The sequence below is a fragment of the Coptis chinensis genome, chromosome 4 (assembly GCF_015680905.1).
Source record: "Coptis chinensis isolate HL-2020 chromosome 4, ASM1568090v1, whole genome shotgun sequence".
NCBI lineage: Eukaryota > Viridiplantae > Streptophyta > Magnoliopsida > Ranunculales > Ranunculaceae > Coptis > Coptis chinensis.
In genome coordinates this window covers 99,622,095-99,646,308 of record NC_141459.1, presented here as the reverse complement: position 1 = coordinate 99,646,308, position 24,214 = coordinate 99,622,095, and the positions used below count along the sequence as shown (strand labels likewise).

The window sequence follows — 24,214 nt, the reverse complement described above, 5'->3', positions numbered from 1 at the left end:
TTGTTTATAGGACTGAAGATTGAAGTCGTCAAATAATTCTTAGGCAATTCCTTGTGGGTCAGATCAATAGCAACATCGTCCGTTTTCCATTTAATCTAATTTTAGATCCTAATATTTACTTAGTAGATTACACTACACAAACTCCTTTGATGGTTTATGTTCTTTTGTTACGATATATGTTTTCTTTGTGGTAATCGTTTGGATGTATAAAAAAAAAATTATTGCTTTGTTATTGTTGTATGTTAATTCTATTAATAAAAAAGGGGTTCAATGGTTCATTTAATTTAATCCTAACCCTCTTAAATGTTACCGGAGGAGATCAGTGAGTGGGTACAGGCAATGAAGCATCTTTGCGGTATCAATGCCCACCCACAAACAAGAATCGGAAAAAAGGGAAGCGATACACAAGGCAATGGATGTTGTTTACTCATCTGCAACTATGAACACCTCATGAGGTACATGGATGTGGCCCTCCACATCTGGAACATGCCACACATACCTAGAGGTATTAATCATCGATCACAGCTGCTTGCCAACCATGCTGTCTATTTCGTTCTTTGGTGCTTGAAGGCCCCACAATTCATTCGTTATGTCCATTGTGCCCTATATGCACCTCAGGCAGTAGCCACAAACTCTCACAATGTATTTCTTCATCAGCCTCCTCGCTCCGTGTGTCTCTCATCTTCTCACGCCTAACCGCCGCCAAAGAAGTATGGCTGTTTCTTCAGCATGGAAATACTATTTCTGAAACTGGTATTTCATTTAAGATTGATTCTGGCCTAACTTCCGACATAGGATCTGGCAAGTCATCTTCGTTAGCATCAATGATCTAACTCTTGCTAATCAGGATGACGGGCTTCCTCCTCCTCTTTGTGGGGAACTCAGGCAGATTCACTCCTGCCTGGATGCAGAGCTCATTAATTGCTGAGATCTCACTTTGTCAATTACAGATTGCTGCAGCCAGGTATGCTTCAGAATATTTGTGATTTCTATATATTTTTTCCTTTTGTAAAACTATCTTTTCTTTCAGAATCATTGTTAATATGAAAAATAACTTTGAACAGCTTGAAGAGTACAAGGATGATAAAATTTGGGAGGTAAGATATGCTTGAATGTTAGTAATTACATCATACTACAAGATATACTAATACAAATTTGGTTCTTTGTTTCAGCTGAACAACTATTCTTCACTGTAGGGATTTCTGTACTACAAGCCTCACTTTGAGCAGCTCTTCAAGGAGTCTGGGAATTTCAGTTGGGACTTCCACTCACGTTTACCTTCTTAATCATATCATTCGAATTTCCGTTGAATTTTTTATCAGTTGTCTTTCTGTTTATTCACTCATTGCATGTTGTTTTTCAGCGCTAACAAAGTCGGTTTCAAAGTTAACTCTAGAACGAGTGCTTTTCCTCAAACACACCACTGTTGTTGGACAAGTTACTTGATGAAAGTCATGATCATGTTTTCACCCATGGCCAGCTATACATGCCATTGTCGAGGTGTGTCTCAAGAAATAACATAAAACTTTTAGTTAAAAACTAAACCTTAACTAAACATAGTTATTATACCTTCATGATCTTGCTTTCAGACGATGCTGATGCTATGAATGCTTTACATTGAACTTTTTTTCATGTCATTATTATACTATCATTCAATGAATCGTTGTTTTTTTTCCCCCTCTCTTCTTGATTTTTGCCAATGCAATAAAATGTTGTGTATTGCATTACCTTTATAATATAATTATTTTTTATGATTAGTTGTCTATCGCCGTTCAAATAAACAATATGGTTAGTTCGGGATACCCAACCACACTAAATCGTTGCAGTTAGGGATACCTCTTCCACAACCCTCCCCACTTCCTAAAACAAAAAAAAAAATTAAAAAAAATTAAAAAATTACAGCGTTGCGAGTATGTATTGACTTATTTGAACCGTGAACTCAACATATTATCAGCATCTGTTGCTCGTGATCGAGCCATTATCGAGTCAAATTTATGGGGCGCCAGAGCACCAATTTGATTCTCCTCTGCTCTTCTCTTCACGATGTAATGTTCTTGATATTCATTTTCATCAGGGTCGCTCAAGGATCCCTTCTTGCGTTTCCTCTGAAATGTGAACTTAATAAGCTTGTCACTTCCAAGTTGGATATTTGCTTCACTGGAGGTATTACATGTTTCTACACCTGTCAGATTAGAACCTTTCGGTAGAACACCTGTTTTTTTATCAACCTTACAAATTTGAACCCCTAAACTGTCTTCACCATCCTTTCTTGATAATTCGAACTTATCTACTACTGGTTCATCTTCTGCGGAAGTCTTTTGAACATTAACTTCATTAGTAGTTTTAGTTTTATTTCCACTACATTCACGAAGAGCATCGATATCAGCTTTATCCAATGATGACACTGGATGAAAATGGGAGTCTGAGTTCTTCTTCACTTCCTCTTCAATTGCCATGGGTAGACTTTCTCTATACTCGGCCATGCTATTGCCTGAACATGTATTAACGTTCCAAATATCAGATAATTCACAACTTTGCAATCCATTGTTAGCTTAAGGGACAACAACAACCTTCCTATTTTGAGTGCTTATTCTTGAGGATAACCTATGAGAGGGCTTGACAGCTTGGTGTTCGTCTTCCATCACATCTGATTTCTTCTCCGTTATCCTCACATCGGATCCTCTGGGAGTAGCTACAACACAAGTCACTTCATCTGTTATGCCCTCTTTAGTGGTTGGTCCTGTCTTCAGGTTTGATTCCTGATCCTCTGTCTACATGAGGAGAGGCGATTTCCCATCAGGAAGGTTCATTTCAAATGCACAATTCTCTGAGTATATCTGTTTCTGTAGAGCTCGGGCTCTTTGCTTTTCAAGATTATGGATGCTAAATCTGCGTTACCAGAAAAACATTTCTCCAATGAAAATTTTCTCCAGGGGTCAGTTGGTGTGGTCAAACTTTCTGAGGCTGCCTAGACTGCCTTTTTGTCTTTTTTTTCATTTCGTTATTTGTTTTACCAGGCAGAATGTGGAGATTTACAAACGAAGGTGAAGAAATTGAACAACGAGAATAATACTCTAAAAACAGAGCTTCGAGACTTTGCGAGGAGTGCCAGAATATCGAAATAGAAAATAGTTCAATTAAGGTTAGTGATTAGATATCTTTCCACTTAGTGCTCAGCTTTTTCTCTTATCGTACGTAAATGTTTATACTTCAAATTTTGTATCCTGCTGTGATAGATATATAGTTCGCTTATTTTGCTATGTTCAATGTGTCCATTCTCTTTAATGTAATTGGAGTTTGCGTATAACATTAGAACCATCTGAAATGATGTTTTCTAACATATCCATTTAGTCTAAAAGGAAAACCGCAAGAATCCCCATGGTAGTGGTTAGGAGTTCCCAGTTGGAGGTTGGAACCTTGCAATGCTTTATCTTAGTAAGAATAGTATATAATGTGCTTTTATATAAGCATATATTTCTATTTGAATGTGAAGTGAAGTATTTCTACCAAAGTTTTTACGCTGAAACAGGTGGATTTGAAAGAGTTGTACGGAGAAGAACTTACATCCATTCTCGAAAATGACCAAGTTGAAGATGGCCATTCGGGGGTATTAAACCTTGAGAGGTTTGATAGCGGTGAGGGAGAGAACAAAATACGGGATTGTTCAGGGGGGAGCAACTCAGTTTTCGATGGATATCAATGTTGTGGTTTGAGATTGGAGCATGTAAACGGTAATAGGACTGAATGCTGAAGATAGATTGGACTATGTCGTTATTATTATTGTCCTAAACTTACTATTGTTTTATTATTTATGGTTATTAGATATTTTGTTCTTGGAATTTAATTTGTAATGCAGCAGTGATGTTACTAATGTCTACTAGATTTGCTCTGCCATGTAATAGTAATGTGATAGGATTTACATAAATAGTTGTTCTATCAAACTACTAGATTTGCTCTGCCATGTAATAGTGTTTGTTATGATATTGGTAAACAAACACTTTCTTTGAAGGCCCCTCATTCGATTGCGGGCCAGCTCTTGCCTACCATGTAGTATAACCATTGTTGCTTAATACGATGATGCACTTCAGCTGTGCTTTAGATGCTCCCTTTGGCCGAATCCTTTAACTTAGATAATATTGGGGAAATTAGTCCCTTCGCTTTGCGTTAGAGCTCGTTTCTATCTAGATTTTTGACTGCACACAGCTGAAAATTTTGTTCAAAATCATTGTTTGAGTTAATATCATGTTTTTTATTGTTTCATTTTATTATCATGCAGTCTATCTCTGCTAGGTATGAGTGTTTCCTCTCTGAATAGCGCTTTAAAGCATTACATAATCAGCCTTAAATCTGTTTTAACTTATGCCCTTATAGCATGTTCTCGACCTTTTAATTAGAACTTGGGAAGTGACTATCGAATTGCCTAATTAGTGTCCAATCATTGGTGTCTCCTCAGTGTCGTTATAAACGTAATCATCATCATGCCAAAGAAGATTCAAACTCCATTTCCCATCATCCCATGTAGTACGAGGAGAGAGCAACTTCGGTGCCAATAACAAATGTGCACCCACTATCACAAGATTCCCACTTTTCCTCCGGTGCATATATGGACTATACCACGTGTGTGGATTGGATGCTCCTGCTTTGTCTGTACAAATATGAAGGTTCACCAGTCGTGAGGAGCGCTATGAATTTTTTATCCTGACGTCTATGAAATATTGACAGTTATGAATAAATTTTTTCCATTTCCCCTAGGAAACATATCTTATATATAATGGGAAAACTAGCCGCCGTTTATTAGTTCCCGTATTCTCCATTTTAAACCAAACTTTTGAATCAAAAGGGTACCTGAAAGTTTCACCCCCTAAATTTTCTGGTAAGACTGATTTCGAGGGTATACATGTAATTACCTATTTTCAAAGCTAAACCACGTACGAAAATTAGAAACTGCTCGAGTAACAGACGCACCGTTTCGTTACAATTTTCATGAATAAACAATAAGTCATGTTCTCTTCGTCTCTCTTCCTCCAAAAATGCCACCAGTCAAGAAACAAATTCTCTATTCAAATTTGAGAACATGCATGCTCCCTCCTTCTCGAAGAGTTTATTCGTGGAAAAAGGTAGGTGAACTTCTTCTCATACTTTAGATTCCTAAGTTGCACTGTCCTTTACTCATACTTTAGATTCCAATGTTTATTACACTTTGTTTTCTGTTAGGAATATCCAACTTAATTGTACTTACTCTTTACCAATTACCAAACTATACAAACCTTTTGTCTTGTAAGTGTCTTGTACTTCTTAATTAAATCCGAGCCTAGTGTAGATACACTATGTCCTTAAGACAGATTTTCCCCCTCACGGTGCTTGAAGGTTGATGAGAAACTATCTCCCAAGATAGAACGGATTTCCTTCTATAGAAAGCTAGCACTTCAATTCTATAGACTCAGCGAACACAACATAGTATTTGACTAAGAACAGAGGGAGAAGAGAAAGATCAGAACTCTGTGTGATCTGGTGTATTTTCTCTCCAAATTCATCCACTATTTATAGGTGAGTGGTGCCTTTTCGAAACAACACAGTGACTCTTGGGAAAAAGTAAGCAACTCTTTGAAAAGTCACATGTTTGAAAGGACACACCATTTCGACATATAACCTTTGTTTGAACCAGTGCCTATTTCGAAAGGTTGGACCTTTTCGGCATGATGCACTGTTTCAAACCAGTGCACATTTCGGAAGGTCGCACCTTTTGGGCATAATGCACTGTTTCAAACAAATGCATCATTTTGAAAAGGTTTTTCTCACATTACGTCTTGTTTTCAAGAAAAACCCATTTCATCTTAAGTGGGGTAACTTGGGAGACAAACTACTCATTCATATTTAAATGGATTTGAGCAAATCATTTTTCTAACAATCCCCACATGAATGAAAATTTGGCTTCTTCTATCATAAACATTGGATTTGTTCTTTTACAAATGAAAAGATACCGCGTCGTCAAGTAGCAGTAGCATGGGAGGCCTTGAACTTGCCTTAGTGAAAGACGATCGGATTTAATTGGACGATCGGTAGACTTCAATTAATGTCCTTGAACCGCTGTCGGCCGTTTGTATAAACCTAGACAATCATCTTCACGCCAAGATCGCCTCGAATCTTGTTGGTTCTCACGTTTGTGTTCATTTTGGCCTTGAACACTTCTTGGTTTCGAGATAGTGCTTTTGAGACATTTGTCGTTAAAATTCTCATAGAAGCGCCCCACTTCGCACTAACATAGGTGATTTCTATAAAGAGTATCCTGCAATACTCCACTTGGATAACATAACTTTCCAAGATATAGTAAATCATTAAAAGCTTGACTTATCCCGGGTTCATGGCCGGATATGCACTGCCTTATATAGGAATGGGTTAGAGTATAATATTACTCTCCGGTGCTAATCGAGTCACAAACATAATTCGGTTGGCCCATTGAACCTAGATCTTGGGATCTCCAGTCAACTAGGTTGGTTTTTCCATTATGATGACTCTTGGTTGATTATCTCAAAAGCTTTAGGCCCATTCCCTTTGATAATCTTTCTACTTGCTCTCTTGTTAAACCTTTTGTAAGCGGATCCACAATGTTATCTTTTGACCTTACATAGTCGATTGAGATAACTCCATTTGAGAGCAATTGTCTAACGGTATTATGTCTACGACGTATATGTCGAGACTTCCCGTTATACATGCTACTCTGTGCTCTACCAATAGCAGATTGGCTATCACAGTGTATACACACTGCTGGCACAGGTTGAGCCCAATTTGGAATATCCTCTAAGAAATGCAAGTCCCTCGGCCCAACACTATGAATTCTAATTCCATAGTGGACCTTGCTATGCACGTTTGCTATAAGGATTTCTTTGAAATTTATGCATCTCTCCTAGAGCAAAACACCACATTTGATGTCTTTTGAGTAATGCTTCAACAAATTTCCAATTTTGAATTGATTAATTCAAGAAGATACATAATCCCCCACATTTTTCCAATTTCTCATGACAAAGTCAATAAATTGGAAAACCATTTAGATATATGTTTTTCAAGTGAGGCTTCTTGTTAAAGAATGTCACATATCATTCATATAGTGTCGAAAACACTTCTAAGACCTCAATTTTGCTTACAAGTATGCTTATAAAACAATATCTTAAGCAATCTTCTTTATTGGCACTCTTTGGCGCAATAGTAAAACACATACATCTTACAAATAATACAATATTTTTAGAACCCTTTTAGCACCCTCCATTCCTAACATCTGGAATGAAGCAAGGATTCTCGGAATCTTGGATCATAATTCCCCCCAAGTGTGGCATTACCACCATCTTGTTTGCTTTCAAGAAGTCCATTCCAAGAATGACTTGAAAATGGTCTAAGCGAGCTACCATCAGGTCTACCTTTCCTCACCAGTTGTGCATCTTAATGTCAACTTCCAAAGTGAGTCCTTTCACCGGTTCGGCTTCTTGGTTCAAGCCTCTCATAGAGCCTGTACATTCTACTAGTTTCAATCCAATAGCCTCGTACACTGCCGCTTCACCGAAAGGGGATCATCAACGGGTACACATCTCTCATCTCTATTATTTTATCTTTTTCCTTATTATGGTATTGTGAATTTGATCACAAGAAGATGTGCTTAATTATTATTTACTCAATTTTGAAATCAAAGTTCTCTTGCAATAGGGTTCACTTATTTATAACTTAAACACATTCCGTTTATTTGCTTCCACTTAGAGTGTTATTTTATTCTGCTCATCAATATTTTTGCATCCTGATTAATTGTGAAGCGCGATGGTTGAATATCACAATTGTTGACCCTAGGTATGACCCACTTCAGAGAATGCTAGCATTTTATTGCTTATTGTTATTCGTTTAATTATTGACTCATGATCGGATGATTACTAATAAGTTATTAAGTTATATAATAATGCATTCTTGCGTTACTGGTCCAAAGCCCAGATAAAAGAGGATGGAAAGTGTTATACTGTGATGTTGTATAAGGTAGAATATTACTTTTCCACCGCAGCTTGACGAGGTCTACCAACTTAGGCAAATATGCCCTTTTACAGGTGTTTAGTAATTGTTAGGATAAACCAACTCAAATGATATGCTCTGTCAAATCGCGTGTCAAGAGATAAATGAAGCTAAATGCTCTGTCAAGAGAGAGGCATTCAATCTGCCTGTGGATTGTCGTCTGCATTTTGCTTAGATGACACAATTTGTAAATGAATGCACACTTCGCTGCAATCTATTATAGCTACATTATGACACAATTTGTAAGGATTTTAAATCAGGAACATTTTCTTAGCATCCCTTTATAAAACAATACATCACGTGATGTATCTTTTTTTTTTTTTTTACTATTTTCTATATTTTTTTGACTTAGTACAATGGATTGAACTGTAAATAACTAAATATATTAATAAGGTGATATGTTGTTGATACATTGCATGATATTAGAGCTGATTAAAGTGATATGTTATGCTAAAAATGGTTTTTCCATAGAACCATATATTGGTTTTCCATATTGCCTATGTTCATTAATTGATATTCAGATTCAGCCCTCTGAAGTCTCATTGTTTCTTTTGGGATGTTGCCTTCTACAACAGTTTGTGGTTGACATGTGTGTCATATTTGAGACAATGAAGATGAGATTTTATCGGGATAATCAGCAGACTATTAGGTCCGAGTTGTACCAAGACATTCAGAATGCACTAAACTTTGGGGAGACATGCAAGTACCTTATATTTTCGAACATATCTCCACATAATCTAGCTGCACATTGGCATTCTCCATTTGATATTGTCTATCTATAATATGATACAAATTGATGGCAGAGCTTGAGTACGAAGTTTAGCGCCTGTTGTTATCACCATTTTCACTGGATGTGTATTGGCTCATTAGATAGTATAGTTTAGTGTTGCAGAACTTGCATTTAGCTGAAAATATTTGTTTTATGAGTTCCCAAAGTCATCCCCATATCGCGCTGCCCCTGGAAATTTCCTAGCAGTTAAATTTCATGAATAGACAAACATTGGAATTTCATGAATAGACAAACATAGGAATTTCTATTAGGCAGTTTGTTTAGTAGAATGAACATGATCTTTTCATTCTCTTTCAGATAAAAAATCGCCTAATAACCAATCCATCTCAGGTGATATCTTTTTTGCGTTAGGAGTAATGGATCCTCCGCTACTAACGTTATTGATTGTCATAATTTTCTTCGGCGACAGTAAGTTCTGTCTCACAATTTCAATTTGGTTTCTTATTTAGGAGTTTGATAATTTATGCGCGCTTCTGTAAATATTAATGACGGTGGCATGCACACTTTTTCACCTGCAAGAGCCTTTTCGAATTTTCACAAGAAGGTGAGATAGCACATTAAGTAGTACAATTTAGTAGCACAGAACGTGCTTTATGTAGAAAATGATAGATTATGGAATTCCCAAAGTCATCCTAACAATGTGCTTCCCTTGGAAACTTCCTAGCAAACTTCCTAGCGATAAATGTTGAGAATAGTTAGTGGATTTATTACCGAAAACCTTAACGGTTTGTGATTTCTAATAAGCAATTGGTTACTAGAATATCTGTGATTCCTAATAAGATAAATAGCTTATTAACCAAGCCGTAAAAGTATCTCTGGTGGTTTCTTATTCAGGAGTCTGATCATTTCTGTGCGCTTCTGTAAATATTCATAATTGTGGTTTGCATACTGTTTCACCTACAACGGTCTTCTAAAACTTTTACTAGATGATGGCTCGAAGAAGAAATATTGTTGTGGATAAGTTTCTGCTGAGATGAAAAGAGAGAAGCGCATCAGATTTTCCTCTCAAGAACTAACGATTGCTACCAACAATTTTGCTAACGTTTTGGGCGAAGGTGGGTTTGGTGCACAATTTTAGATAATGAAACTCCAGTAGCAGTGAAGATTCTGAATGGGAGTTCTGACAAGAGAATTGAAGATCACTTTATGGAAGAAGTGGGTACCATTGGAAGAACCCATCACTTCAATCTGGTTCGACTCTTTGGTTTCTGCTTTGAAAGTTGTGTTTTGCAAGCATGGACTTATGGATAAAGCCTCCAAGGTATTCAAGAAAGGGGACTACGATGTCATCTGCGAATCGAATGCCATAACTCATCATCGTTTCACATGAAGTGGGCTAAATGGATGAAACCTTGATAACATGGAGGGTGGGGATGGATCAGAAAATTACAACAACCGTTAACATGCTAACAGATCTACACAACGGCAATCTTCACTCATATCTATAATAGTTTAATTGTTTGCTATTTAGGAGTTATGCATAGACTGTGAAGAAAATATATGTTTGTCATCCGTAGCAAGCAAGGGTATGCCAGATCATGTATAAGATTTTGATAGAGCTCATGTCAATGTCGAAATTGTTGCTCGAGAGCTCCTGAGGAAAATGCTTCTTGGAGGATTGAGCCATTTACTACATGAAACTAGCACAGTAGTTTTGGAGTTTTACAAAATTGAGTTACCTGCTTATGATAGAGAAAACACCTAGCAAGGCTTGAAAATTGAAGATTAGTTACCGGTAATTTGTTACACATTGTCCCCATTATATCTATGTTGATAATATATTATTACTTTCACATGCCGTGAATCTTATATCTATTTTTTCTTCTTCTCTTACAAAAATGTTACTCGATGCATTCTTAAGAAATTCTTCACCATATTAAGCATATAACAAAGCTTTGTACTTTAAGTTTTTTTGCAAGTAGAACATCTAACAAAAAAAAATTGAAATCGAATAGTGGGATCTTTTAGCAAATTAATAGTATAATTCCGTTTTCATTTTGCATATCACGTGCATCGCACGTGCCCTTTTGCTAGTATTACATAAAACAAACAAAAAATAATGCATATTGCAGTTTTTCCTTATGTGAGGAATCATATAGTTTAACCTGATTCACAATCAACTTGCAGTTCAAGCTTTTGTTGGGTGTGTCATGCCTTGGTAACTCAAAGCAAAATGGCTAAGAAAAATTAAGAAGTTTCAGGAATGAAGGATTAGATACTCATTTTGTCCAAACGATTACCAAGTAGGGAACAACGTAATGGTAATGTTTATGGAAAAGTTAATATTTTGTCTCCATTCTCTTGACGAAAGTGTTCAACGAGACTACCATTTGGCTCAATATTTATATAATTCTCTGCATCTTTGCCATTGTCCATGCTACCGTAAGGCCATGTCAAGAGATTGTTAGTAGGTTAGTTAGTACTCAATATCTGAAATCAATGCTGCATAAAACGACCATTCATCCAATGCAATCAATACACAATGCTCCTTGGAAAACCAAGCCACCACTACCAAGTACAAAGCCATGTCACCAACCAAGTCACAACGTCACCACCAAATGGGCAGTTGACAACAGGTTCCAGCGTGGCAGTACTGCTAAAGTTTATTTTGAAACCACTGCTGCTTATACAGATATTGAGTACTAACTTGAAATATTTGGAATCAGTCCCAGTGATATGCCGCTTACTCTAGATGTAATTCAACTATGCAGCTATAATCCATAATTTCTTACTTCTGTGCGCCTCCATACAAATGGATTGAAAAAATTCAACCCTCCATCATTTGAATCATTCAATCTTGCCACAGCCATCTTATCAAAAGCTATTATTTACATATTCAATTCAGTCCACATATTATATCCGACTTAAATGTGAACGTTTCTAAATTTAAAAAAAAATGGCTTTTTTTAGCTAGCAACATTTGCTTTCTCTGTCCAACCTACCGGCCTACTTATTTAATCTGACCAAAATATTCAACGACAAAAAGAACAATTGCTAATGGATTCGCTAGATCATTAAGAAGACAATAATAAGAAAAAGGTTATTCTTCTTACATTTTTCTTTAGATATTTTAATCTTCAGTTAAGAATACACATTATATTGCACAACATGATGTAGTATTTTTATATCTTACAGGTAGTACACTCATATGAATCCAACAATGTTCCTCCATCACATATAAATACTCGACAAAAGAATCACACAACTAGCAACACAAAGGTGAATTTCCTCAACATAATATCTATTTTTTAGGTTAATTAGTTTGTGGCATATACAATACTAATTACATACTAACTAACTTATAAGCGGTTAAATACCTCTTCAAATATATTTATTCGCAGCATAGCAGAGCAGCAAAAAACGTATCAAACAAAGAATAAAACTAACGTATTCAAGTGTTTTTTTTTCCTTATTGAAGTTTCATTCAGACAAATTTAATATGTAATATTTTACATTATACATAATTCTTTCCTTTCATTTTTTCCGCCCCATTTTTCATTGCTAGCACGTGCGTTGCACGTGCCCGTTTACTAGTGTAGTATAATGGTGCTTACATGTTATAGTTTGGTTTTCATTTCATACTACATGTCTTCCTTTCACATGATTTTAATTTGATAATTTGTACATTCATTTTCATGTGAAATTTTCCTCTTTACAGGTCAATGACCAACAAAATTTTTGGACCTGTATATCTATGGAGCACATGATTGGAATTTAAGACTTTTTAAGCAGCCCCATTAAAATGACATTTTTGTGGTTGGGGTGTTATACTTGCCTTTAGCTGCCCATATAACCCCCTATTAGACTTGCTCTAAAAACGTTGTGTATGTATCTTCTACCCGCAAACTAAACGCATCCTGAGAACAGAAGTATACATGGGTTTTAAAACTTACTTTTGTTGGTCACGTCGGTTCCAATATCAAAAGCTTCTTTTTGGGTTTTGATTAATTCTTCACTCGCTTCATGACATAAGCCCATTTGCCTTCATTCTTTTACTTCGGCCCAATATTACAAAGCCCAAACTAATAACTCCCATATCTGATCCAAATAATTCTCTTCTTCTGACTTCTAGTGAACAAACTAAAGTCACGCCATTTTCTTTAGTTTTGACACATTTAATCAATTTAACTTCAATTCCTTCAAAATCACCGAAAACACACTAACTAGATCAAACAAATAAAATAAATAGACTAACTAATATAAAATTGTACGTAAATATGTAATATTTACAAATTTAATTTAATTTAAAGTGGTGGGTAGGTCGGGTGGAGGGGGTGGGGTGGGGTAGGAGTGTTAATAAATTGAACAAGATAATTGATAATTAACCACATCAACAAAAATTGGAATCTACCACCATCTAAATGAATTCGGGCACTTACGTTGGGAATTATAGATCACATTGATAACAATTAACCTCAAGATTTTGGAATCAATGACAAAACATGAATACTAACACAACCAATTATATGGCTCACATCACATATGACTCCCTCTAGCCCCTCCAATTATATGATTTATATATCATCCAGAAAAACTAAAGTTATTTGACATATTAACCACCTTAGTCTTTGGAAAAACCCTTGTAGGTTCCAAGTTAGTAGAGAGTAGCAGTTCTGGTAGTGTGTATGAAACTAAGGTGGGGATTAGTACTGTTGGTGCTAATCCAATTACTGTCATCACCTGGATCCTCTTAAAGATCTTGATATGGCTTTCTTCAAACAAAAAATAACAAAAAGTACACTGTAGAATTTCCAACTATGGCCCTGGGATTAGCCGAGGTAGGTGTAAGCTGGCCCTGACACACGGTTAACAACAAAAAACACATTGATCCTGATATCCTCGATTATTGGTATTATGCCAGTGATCGTTGTACACAATATCACGAACTTGAAGATTCGACTTAGGAGTTACCCAAAATGCCATCTGGGCTTTTAATTTGCCCCTTATGGCCCATGTGTCAAAATGCACCAATCCAAAGGAAGACGTTTCCATTGATGAAAACAATAGGTGATAACTACTTCTTGTTTGTCCTTTTGAAAGACCCTACAATGACAACATTTTTGTCCTTTTCATATGTTCGTGATGTAGAAAACATGGTGGGGGTGCGGGTCTGGTTAGCCAGGAACCAGCATTGTTTGCGACCACAATAGCTGGAAATATTGTATATGGTAAAGAGGATGCTAGCATGGAGTAGATTATTGATGTAAAATAAAAAATATGTATATCTTATATATAATTATATATAATGGGAAAACCTGGTTTCCTCAATTAGGCCTCGTATTACCGGTTTTAGACCAAACTTTTAAATCAAAAGGGTACCCTAAAGTTTCACCCTCTAAATTTTTAAAAAGCTTTAAGTGAAAGGGTATGTTGGTCATGTACAACAGTTAGTTTTTTGCAACCGTTTATAATCCAAACAGTACGTGCGTCTCCAGTTACAAAAAAAAAAACAGTGCGTCTCCTCCACCAAATACCAAAATCGCAATTTCCGTCCAGTGTATTCAATTCTTCCCAATACGAAAAAGTCATTGAAGATTGAAATTTTCTATTTCCCTACTTTCCCAATTACATGCTTTCTCTCCACTAATGCCGATTTCCTACAAAACTGCGTTCTCATCGTCTCTCCTCCTCCAAAACTATCCAAAACTTTGTGGAAGAAGGTAAGTGAACTATTTAGAATTAAACTTTCTCTGTTTCCACTTTGTAGGAAACCACTTTCAATTATATTGATTTTCTTTTGCAGGCAATCGCAGAAAACAGGTTCTTCTTTTTTAAAAACAGGTTCGCTTTTTTTTTTTTCAAGTTTTAATCCAAACTTTTTAATCCCAACAGTACCCAAAAGTTTCACCCCCTAAATTTTCAGGTAGTACAAATTGCAAGGGTAAAGACGTGGTTACATATTTCCAGGCTCTTAAAAGTTAAAACTCGAGCAACAGAGGCACCGTTTCGGATCCAATCTTCGTGAATAAACAATGATCCAGGTTCTCTTCGTCTCTCCTCCTCCAAAACACTACATTTAAGAAACACTACATGCTCCCTCCTTCTCAAAGAGTTTAATTGTGGAAAAAGGTAACTGAACTTCTTCATAATACAATTTTCTTTGTTTAATTGTGGCAAAAGGTTAACCACTCTTTGAATTGATAGGTTACGAAACGGTTGCCATTTTGTTCTCAAGAAACAAGTTTGGATTTTTTAATTTAATTCTTGCCGTCTTTTTACGTTCGGATTTTCCGGTCTTATTCTTGTCAAAAGAGTTTTAAATTAAAAGTTTAATCCCACTCAGTTGCCTCTTTACATAAGGGGATCATCAACGGGTACACATCTCTCTCTATTACTATTTTGTTTTTCATTGCTTTATGTTAATCCCATTATTTTTTAAAAAATACAAATCGTGTGAATATCTATCAAAAGTATCCCATTCTTAGTTTACCTTAGCTGGTGTAGTTTAATTTGTTGTGGTTGTACGTGCCATTTTATTGTACTACACAGTACACACTGCAGTATGTTATCTACTTCAATGAACATTTTCTTTCTTCCGTTTTAAGTTTAATGTTGCTATTTGCAAAAAAAATGACACTTCAAGTTACATGAACCCCACTACGCGCTTGAAAGGATAATGGGCATACATACATTATGGGCTTATGGCTAAAATTTTATATTCACTTCAGTTTATTCTTTACAGTTTTAGCCTGTGCTTCTATAATCATTGTTTTGAGTTGGTTCTGAATTTTGCATTATGTCTTTGGATTGATATCTCTTCCGATCTATGTTCATGCACCGTTATGAATATTTATGAAGGTTTCATATGTGATGCACTATGTGGAAGGTGTAAATATCATCGTCATTCATCTTGGCTGGTTTCATTATATTTTATTTCAAAGTTCACATAATTATGTATTTTCTTTGTTATGATGGAAATTGAGTAGACTGTAAACGTAATGTGTTGTTAATTGCTAATGAACTTAGTTGTGAATGAACCTTAACCTGTTTTTTTTTTTGTTGATCACATCATCTGCAAGTAATTGATTTATAGGTTGAACAGGCGTTACTACTCAATCAATTACACAAAGAATTAAGTTGAGGAGAAGACGCTTCTGAACCTACTCAAGAAGAAGTGTTCACTGATCGCTTTATACCCATTTCAATACCAACAAGCAGACTATCAAGGTTATTGAATATTCATTCTCATCACATATATATTCTATTTTCTTCCTGTCATATGTTTTGTTTGTCAACTGATTATACTTATAGGTTTGACTGCCCAACATGAACTTTTTAATTTTCTAACAACTGTGTCTATTAGGCACTACCACCTATTTGACACAAGAGTAGTGCGAACTAAATTTCTTTTTGAGTTTCACATGTACCACTTCAGTACAATCTCCGCTTGGGTCTCTTTGAGAACCTAAGAATGTACTTGAAATCTGGATTGTATAAATTTTGTCATTAATGGGTGACCTTTTGTATGCAACTCACATATTAGTTGTTTAGTAGAATTATTGGACATGGGATACATACTGCAATTTTTTTTTCATGATCATTATGCCAAGTGCCCAATTATTTGGATGGTTTAGAATGACCTTGACCATTTCTTTGATCCCATGGTTGAAGATTGTTTACAACCACTGACATCATGTAATATTCTATCGTAATTTGAAGTATAAGATCCTTTTGACAACCACTAGACGCCCAAATAGAGAGGAGCTGAGTAACTTCTTTGTATGCTAGCTAGAAATTTTAACGTACTCTGACCATGACCAGGCACATAGTTTAGATTACCTATACCAACATAATAAATTGCACCAATGAATATTTTCGGTATTTCTTTAATTTCCTCTGATTCAATGAATGTCCATCTTTTGGAAATGTGAAATGCTCTATGGAATGAATTTTCAAACAATGTACCTTTGTTATTGCATAAATTTCTAGCATACAACGATGAACTAAACACAAATCTCTAGAAATGATTAGCCTGTTCCGTTTTTATGAAAAATATCAACATAGATCGATGGTTTATAAGAACTGCAGTGTACTATTTGTTATATAATTTTGCTTTTGAGTAACTACAATTCGGTTGTTTGTTTTGTTCAAAATTTTGTGCTCTCTTGAAGGCTGGTCTACCTAAAATGATTAACGGTATTGTACGGATAGGAGAAGGCAACATTTACCTTTAAAGGTCATAAACTGCCACAGAAAAATGGTTTATTCATATTTTAGTAGACTTTATTCCAATGGGCCACATGAAAAGAAAATTGTTGTTGTTGTTGTTGCATTTTTTTTTTTTCATATCTTTGATCCTAAGGCATGGTTTTATCATCTTATAGCATATTAGTGGATATTGGATACACTGATTCTTCATTTGACAAGTTTCTTTGTCTTTAATATGTGCTGCAAATAAAGATCTCTTCTAAGTTGATTATGTTTTCCAGAGTTTCAAATGAACGTGTTGTTGCAGTGGTCGTCATCGTCCCAATTCAGATGGTTGAAGGGTGGTGATTAATGATTTTTGCTTGGTCAAAAACCAAGGCATACAACATCCAATCAATCTTGGACATAACAAACCCCCTATTCAGGTAAGTAGGTCTGAATGCACCTTAACACATTTTCTATTATTTATTACTCTTCTGTCGTGCATTTATATGATTATTACCATAAAGAAATATTTAATTTATTGTTTAAGAATGGTTTATACAAAATGTATGTCCTATGGACTTCAAGCCGGTCATGCATTTAGTATAACAAACACGACATGCTTTCCAAACAGAAGTTGTTTACTATTCATGTTAGTCTGTTTTTATTTTTACTGTTTTAATGCTTATAATTAAAAGAAAAAAATTATTGACCAACAACCGACAAAGACAAAGACAAAGGACCAAAAAATAAAATAAGATTAGTTTTGTGACTCTCAGGCTCGCTACCTAAGGGACTATCACCTTCTACAGGTAGGACTTATGCACAATTTAATTAAGGTACTTATCTTGGATTCTTAGCAATTTTGTTGTATATAGTTTTGTCAACTTAGCTAGATACTCGTAGCTAAAACTTTATTGCGAGTTGACCTGCATGCAATCCACAATTATATTTATTAACTACATTTAGAATGCATGCAAAACTGTAAAGGTACAAAAGTTTGCATTAGAACTTATGTTTAGAAGACTGCCACTGTTTTAGAATTAGAAAACCCTCAACCAAGTTACACCATCTTGGTCAAAATATTAATTAAGACTTTATATTTATTGCTATAGATTTGTAATACCATCATGATCTAATTTTATACTGTGGTTCTATTAGATGTTTACACACAAGTATTACAAAGTAAATATTTGCTCCATTTGAGTACACCTCTATTAGATGTTTACACAAGTATTACAAAGTAAATATTTGCTCCATTTGAGTACACCTAAACAACAAATAAAACCACATTCGTATATATATCCCACTAGAATAACAAGAAATTAGTTTTGTAACTCATCTATATGTGTATGTAAATAGACTTTTCTTTAATGGGGTATGAGCTTCTTTAAGTAGGACTTATGCATAGTTTAAGGTAATCTTAGATTCTTGGCCATTTCTGCGAATTTTTATTTTCTACGACATACATGCCTGAAGCTTTCCATTCTTATGATGTAAGGCATTTAAATCGCCACATTCATTGACAGGTCCATATGGGTCACATCCGACGTCTATGAAATGCTAGCAACATCTTTGTGAGAACGCCAATGTGAAGTTTTTTTTTTTTTTTTTTCTGCAGGGCTATGCCAATTTCGTTTTTGTAACAAAATATATTAAGCATTAAACAATAGTTTATTTGTAAAAATGTCATTCAGAACTTGCTTGAGCATACTGGATTTCAATGTCAATGCAAATCTTTGCGTTTTTGGTAAAAAATGCAAATCTTTGTTTGTATTTTCTAAAGCAGTACGTGCTTATGCTCAAAATTTTCTCGAGTGTAAATGACTAATGAGTTAGCAAATAACATGCCATCCCAACTCTTTTCCCAGATAATTATCTTTGTAGCACGTGCCCATTTACTAGTGAAAATAAAGAAGAACACGATTATTTGTCTTCCTCTGATTGAAGAGACTGAAACATCATTCTATATATAATATACAAGACTTGCTCACTAAGCAAATTATCAACAACATAAAAAGACTTCCTCACTAAAAATCTAGTAATTGGTGAGAAAATATACGTGAACTTAGAAACTAAATATACAGAGATATTCTAATAATTGACAATCTCGATCTGCCTGACGGTTATAAAACCCAGGTTGGTATATGTTCCACTTAGTGCCCTCTTAATACCAGTAACTTTTATTGCTCTCATTCAGAAACTTTAAGACATAATATATGTATTGGTGTACATCTGCTTATTGATTTTGTTTGTTGTCAATTGATAGAATGTGATTTCTTAGCCCAAGTGTTCCTCTTCCTTCTTATTCTCCTTTTCTATTTTTTTCCTTTTCTTTTGAATTAAGGAACAGAGAATCGCCATTTTTTTTTTTGTTTGGTAAGCCCGCTTTAAATGAGCTTAGTAACTCTTTGATGCTGGCGGAATTCGAGCCCCAGACCTCCGGTATCATCACCCAAAGGTTTTACCGAATTTGCTAGTTGGCACCTGCCAGAGAATCGCCATTGCAAGGGCAGTATTGAGAAATCCAAGGATTCTACTTCTGGATGAGAATCTGAACAAGTTGTCCAGCAGGCACTTGTTTCAATCATGTCAAACCGAACCACAATCATTGTTGCACACAGATTGTCCACAATTCGTGCTGTTGATACAATTGTCGTCTTGAAGAATGGACGGGTTGTTGAAAGTGGTAACCATTTGGAATTGATGTCCGATAAGAAGGGAGCGTATGCTACTCTAGTGAGTCTGCAGGTAACATCAAATAACAATGACCCGAGCCAGAATATTAGTGATTCTAGAAGGTCATTGCTTTCAGAAACATTCAGCAGTCAAAAGATTAACTCAATTGGCACAAAAGAGATTCAGATGAGCAACCAACATAAGGACGCGTGCAGCTCTATGCCAGCCCTTTAATTTGGAAACTAATCAAACTGAACTCGCCTGAGTGGCCCTTTACATTAAGTGGTCAGTTGGTGCTGTTCTGGCAGGAATGGAAACTCCTCTATTTGCTCTTGGAATCACGTATGTACTGGATGTGTTCTACTCTTACAATGACTCACGAATCAAGCACGGAATTAGGGTGTTCTCTTTGTATTTATTGGAGTGGCTGTAGCGTCAGTACCTATTTATATGTTACAACATTACTTCTATACCTTGATGGGAGAGCGGCTTACTACTCGTGTGCGTCTCTCCATGTTTTCAGGTTTTCACCCCTCCTGGATTATTACATTTTCTTTCTGACGTTTTTAATTCTCTTACATATAAGAAATTTCCCTTGCAACTTAATCACTGTGCTTAGTTCAATTGGTCTCAAAAATACGACAAATAGTGAACCTATCTTTAAGAAGTCTAAAGTTGTCTTAAAATTAAGATATTTATGATAATAGCTTAAAACAACCACTACACAACAGTTGACTTGTCAATAAGGATTTTTGTTGCGCCTTATCCTTTTTGTTCTTCATATGGAAATGCATTGGAATTAAGTTTATAAATATTTTTCGATTATGTAGTTTATTTTTCAATGTGAATACCTTTGTACTGATTCTAATGTATCACAAGAACACCTTGAAAACCAAACGAAGGTAGATGGAAAGATATCCTTTATTTACTTGCACAAGACGTCTTATTAATATGTATATTTCAAAAGATCGGGATATTTTTTGTGTTTTATTTTTTCTGAGGACCTGTTCTTATTGACAACAGCTATCCTTCGGAATGAGATTGGTTGGTTTGATTTGGACGAGAACAACACTGGGTCTCTGGTGTCAAATTTAGCAGCAGGGGCAACCTTACTAAGAAGTACACTTGCTGACCGTGTATCAACTATTGTTCAGAATTTAGCACTCACTGTAATAGTTTTTATTATTGCTTTCACACTCAGTTGGTGCATAGCAAGTGTTGTCATTGCCACATTCCCGCTTCTAATTGGAGCCTCTATAACTGAGGTTGGTCTGAAGTACTTCATTGTCTATTGATCAGGATAATCTGCGTGTTGTTTTGCTTCTTTCTCATTTAGCTACAGAGCTAGTGGGGTTAGGAAGATCGTTATCTGTAGTCTTCATTCATAAACATATTTTAAATTATTGCATATACACTTCCTCTAAGATAATCGGTCATTATGAAATTAATTCTGACATCATTCCCTACGTTTGACCACTCAAATGGTGGCCGAGAAAATCTGCTTGCATCCCATATCTACAGCTATGTGTAGTACCCTATTCTCATGTTCTGTCCTTTCTGTAATTGCAGCAATTGTTTCTTCAAGGATTTGGTGGAGACTACACTCAAGCTTACTCCCGTGCTACTTCTGTTGCCCGTGAGGCAATCACCAACATTCGTACTGTTGCTGCATTTGGGGCTGAGGCACGCATTGTATCCCACTTCACCTCTGAACTTAATGAGCCAAATAAACTGGCATTGGGTATGATGCATCACAACTCCTTGGATTCTGCTCCTATGCACTCAGCCTATGGTATTCATCAATTCTTATTAAGAAGCAGTATTCAAACTTTGGAGATATCATGAAATCCTTCATGGTGTTGGTGATCACTGCTCTGTCAATAGCAGAGACACTTGCTTTGGCACCTGATATCCTGGAGGGATCACAAGCACTTTGACCAGTTTTCAGTATTCTTGAAAGAAGAACAGCAATAGATCCAAATGATTCAACATCTGAAGGGGTTACAGAGATTGAGGATGATGTAGAGTTCAGGAATGTGAGTTTCAGCTACCCCATGAGGCCCGATGTTTCCGTATTCAAGGACTTGAATCTGCGAGTGTCTGCCGGTAGTAACCTTGCATTAGTTGGGCCAAGTGGCTCTGGAAAGAGTTCAGTGATTGCGTTAATGATGAGGTTTTATGACCCTACCTCAGGTTCCATTCTGATTGATGGGCGTGTTATTAGATGCTTAAACTTGAGATCACTGAGGCTGAAGATTGGGTTAGTTCAACAAGAGCCAGCTTTATTTTCTACTACAGTTTATGAAAATATCCAGTATGGGAAGGATGGTGCTTCAGAAATAGAGGTAATTAGGGCTGCCAAGGCAGCAAATGCGCATGGCTTCATCAGTAGAATGCCAGAGGGGTACCATACTCAAGTCGGCGAGCGCGGAGTGCAGCTGTCAGGTGGTCAGAAACAGAAGGTGGCAATAGCTCGGGCAATATTAAAAGACCCGACAATTCTTCTTTTAGATGAAGCTACCAGTGCATTGGATTCAGCCTCAGAAATGACAGTACAAGAGGCACTTGATAAGCTAATGAAAGGTCGAGCAACTATCATCGTCACACACAGGTTATCAACAATACGTGACGTGGATATGATATGCGTATTGCAGCATGGAAAGGTTGTAGAACATGGTAGCCACGAGGAACTTATGAAGTTATGAGTAAACCCGGAAGTGTATATACCCAGCTAGTTAGCCTACATGATACCAATAGAAAAGCTATATCTTAAGAATAGGAAACATAGTCCCTACTCCCAACTCCAATATAAGGTGAAGATGCCTACATTGAGAAAGCTAATTAAAATAAGTGAAATATGAGGAATACAGTCTTCAGTTAGTAAACAGAATGAAAATGGCCAGGGCCTCATCGATTCAAAATGTTCCTCTTCACTTATCCTAGAGACCTAGTAGGGTTTAAAATCTCAACCCAAGCCCAGACAAAATTTGTCCGGGCTCAGCTTTTCTTGCAAGTTAAGAAAGAGCCCAGCCCAAATCCGAGCCCAAGTAACGCAAATATTCAAATATCAGAACAACTCCCGCCAAAAAGACATTTGATCAAATGGCTGAGAGAACTTGGCTTGAATCTCAACCTGGAAATATTTGATAGCCGACAATTATCTCTATAAATAAACAGCCTACCCATTCATAACAAAAAAAAAATCCAAAAACAAAGAAGAAGGTATGTACGTTGTTTTATGTAGTCTATAAATAAGTGATTTATACGTAGTCAAGATGTTTCCGGTGGGATTTCGTTTTGTTCCAACTGAGGTTGAGATGATATATTACCTACGTGATTCCTATGCCTATGGAGGAGGTCTACATGGGATAATGAAGAATATTATTGTTACAAAAGACCTATATGGGAGCGAGGAGCCTGCCGAGATATTCAACGGAAGTTTGGCAACAGAGATGTACTTCTTGACTGTCGTCAAGAAGAAATCAGATAATGGCGGCGGAACGAATGTAGATAGAACAATCGGCGATAAAGGAAGGTGGAAGATGGAGTCGCGGGCAAGACGAAAGGGGAGTCGAGACGCGGCGATCTACGACCCTCAAGATAAGTCTCTAACTATTGGGTATATGAAAACTCTGAATTTTTATGGTAATGATGAATCAAAGAAAGAAGTAAGTTGGATAATGCATGAGTACACTTTGAGTGTTAATCCTCCCGGGTCAACAAGTATGGGCTCTTTGTAAGATCATCAAAAAGTCCAATAACAAGCAAGATGTTCAAGTTCAGATATCTTAGAGAAGAATACTAGAAAGAGGGTTAGGGAGGATAGCAACCCCTTCCCTACACGCCCAACCCTAAAACTGCCTGAACTTCTTACCAAGGTTCTCCTATTCGGCTTCGGTTTCATCGATTATACCGATGATGAAGTTCAAGGTTGCATCCTTTAATATGCACACCACATGATGATGGTAAAGTAGAATCGGTGGTGCTATGAGCGTGCTTACCGATGTTGATATGTTTTCCAGTCGGACATTCTCATTAATCTAGATGAGTTATTAGCTTATTTGGAAGATAAGCCCAAATCTCGCCCCGATCTTCTTGCTCGGGCATCGAAAGTACTCAACTGTGTGCTAATAATAACAATGACGACAAGTTTGGCTTAGAGGAGTTTTCAAATAAACTAGAATCGAACCGCTAGAAGAAGAGGAGGATAATGATGCCGGTGAGGCTGATTTAAAAGAGTTTTCAAGTAAATTGGAATCGAATCGCGACAACAAGAAGAAGGATATTATTAATGATGGAATGGAGAAACTTGCAGAGGAGTGTATTGTGGAATCATCGCCAGACGACCGGGCGTTCTTAGTGAAGAGGCAAATTTCAGTCTGATGAGGATAATCAACTGGATCATCATGCTATTCCAGCTCAAACTAATTGGGTCCCTTATAATGAAAAAGACATGGAATCGGCTTACGCAGATCTTGACAACTTTAAGTTCTTAGAGGAACTAGAATCTATTGTGGGTACATAATGTGAATATAACACTGCGGAAACAATGTTACCCACTACAATAGA

The 24,214-nt window shown here is 36.3% G+C and overlaps 4 long non-coding RNA genes and 1 pseudogene across 7 annotated transcripts; all 5 read left to right on the top strand.

Moving 5' to 3' along the window:
- Positions 1 to 714: 714 nt before the first annotated feature.
- On the top strand, positions 715 to 1,559 carry LOC147506176 (uncharacterized). Its single transcript, XR_015220747.1, has 4 exons — positions 715 to 964; positions 1,065 to 1,097; positions 1,173 to 1,272; positions 1,364 to 1,559. It is a non-coding gene; the product is annotated as an uncharacterized LOC147506176 (long non-coding RNA).
- A 3,208-nt stretch (positions 1,560 to 4,767) lies between these two features.
- On the top strand, positions 4,768 to 10,631 carry LOC147506175 (uncharacterized). The gene is made up of 3 exons (XR_015220746.1): positions 4,768 to 5,117; positions 8,568 to 8,749; positions 9,167 to 10,631. It is a non-coding gene; the product is annotated as an uncharacterized LOC147506175 (long non-coding RNA).
- A 3,813-nt stretch (positions 10,632 to 14,444) lies between these two features.
- On the top strand, positions 14,445 to 15,045 carry LOC147506174 (uncharacterized). Its single transcript, XR_015193595.1, has 4 exons — positions 14,445 to 14,496; positions 14,580 to 14,617; positions 14,700 to 14,905; positions 14,981 to 15,045. It is a non-coding gene; the product is annotated as an uncharacterized LOC147506174 (long non-coding RNA).
- A 62-nt stretch (positions 15,046 to 15,107) lies between these two features.
- LOC147506173 (uncharacterized) lies at positions 15,108 to 18,844 on the top strand. 3 transcript variants are annotated; one of them, XR_015193594.1, is made up of 3 exons: positions 15,108 to 15,150; positions 15,870 to 16,003; positions 17,266 to 18,454. It is a non-coding gene; the product is annotated as an uncharacterized LOC147506173 (long non-coding RNA). The 3 variants fall into 3 exon arrangements; XR_015193593.1 differs by adding an exon at positions 18,496 to 18,844 and having other exon boundaries at positions 15,129 to 16,003; positions 17,266 to 17,409; XR_015193592.1 differs by adding an exon at positions 18,468 to 18,844 and having other exon boundaries at positions 15,129 to 16,003; positions 17,266 to 17,409.
- Positions 18,845 to 19,376: 532 nt separating this feature from the next.
- Positions 19,377 to 23,182, top strand: LOC147506172 (ABC transporter B family member 13 pseudogene; annotated as a pseudogene). The gene is made up of 3 exons (XR_015219741.1): positions 19,377 to 20,168; positions 20,669 to 20,910; positions 21,215 to 23,182. The product of XR_015219741.1 is annotated as an ABC transporter B family member 13 pseudogene (transcript).
- Positions 23,183 to 24,214: the final 1,032 nt, after the last annotated feature.